This window comes from Pan paniscus, chromosome 14, assembly GCF_029289425.2.
Source record: "Pan paniscus chromosome 14, NHGRI_mPanPan1-v2.0_pri, whole genome shotgun sequence".
Classification (NCBI taxonomy): Eukaryota; Metazoa; Chordata; class Mammalia; order Primates; family Hominidae; genus Pan; species Pan paniscus.
The window spans coordinates 111,167,464-111,168,775 of record NC_073263.2 but is presented as its reverse complement, the minus strand read 5'-3'; positions in this window follow the sequence as shown (position 1 = coordinate 111,168,775).

Here is a 1,312-nt window from a genome sequence, read left to right as displayed (position 1 = left end):
CACAAGTGTTCCCCAACATTCCTGGATAATTTTTGTATTTTTTGTAGAGACACGGTCTCTCTCTGTTGCCCAGGTTGGTCTTGAACTCCTAAGCTCAAGCCATCTGTTTGCCTTGGCCTCCCAAAGTGCTGGAGTTACAGGTGTGAGCCATGCTGTCCGGCAGATCCAACACCTGAATCTCAGACTTCTAGCCTCTAGAACTGTGAGACAATACATTTCTGTCGTTTAAGCCTCTAGTTTGTGGTACTTTATTATAGAAGGGTCAGGAAACAAATATGATATATTATTCTGCATGTATAGAAACTTTAAATTTCTGACTAGTCTATCAAAGCAACACTTTTTACTTTATCTGTTCTCAAGACTTAAAAAATAACCTTGCATGTATGGAATTTGGATTGGAGTTTCTCCTTCCCATCTCTTTAGGAATCTTTCTCAATAGCACCCTTGCTGTGTTTCTCTGTTGTTTTACCTGTATATTTAGACAGATCCCAAATTATGAGGAAAAGACAAAACAATAAAAAAGCAAAAAGAAAACAAAAGACTGACTTTTGATTTTTGCCATCCCCCAATTTACAGCCAATCCCTTATCCCTTCCTGCCCATTCATGGTTGGAATTTTTTTTTTTTTTTTTGAGATTGAGCCTTGTTCTGTTGCCAGGGCTGGAGTACAGTGGCGCGATCTCGGCTCACTTCAACCTCTGCCTTCTGGGCTCAAGCGATTCTCCTGCCTCAGCCTCCTGAGTAGCTGGGATTATAGCCATGTGCCACCACACCCAGCTAATTTTCTGTGTGTGTTTTTAGTAGAAACGGGGTTTCGCCATGTTGGCCAGTCTGGTCTTGAACTCCTGACTTCAAATGATCTGCCCGCCTCAGCCTCCCAAAGTGCTGGGATTTCAGGCGTGAGCCACCATGCCTAGCTTTTGGATTTCTTAATAAATATTCTGTCCCAACATGAGGCAGAGGAAGCTGAGGTCTACCAGATGTCCGTTTTCCTTCCTAGGTGCAGAATTCTCAGTGCTTAGCTGAGTGCGTCATCATCTGGGATAAAGGCTGCATCTCCTAGTCTTGCTTACACTTATTTGTGGTCCTCTGATTAAATAATGGCCAGTGAGATGGGTGTGGGAGTGAGCATGCCTGTAAAAAGCTATGAGAACTATGTACTGTAATTTGTGAACCATAGATCTATCCACTGTAGTTTGGGAACCATAGGCCTATCCTCTGCAGTTTGGGAAGCTTGGATTTATCTACTTTCTTATCTACTCACCCCCTCTCCTTGAATGACTGACGTTGCTTGCTGAGTGTCACTAGGAACC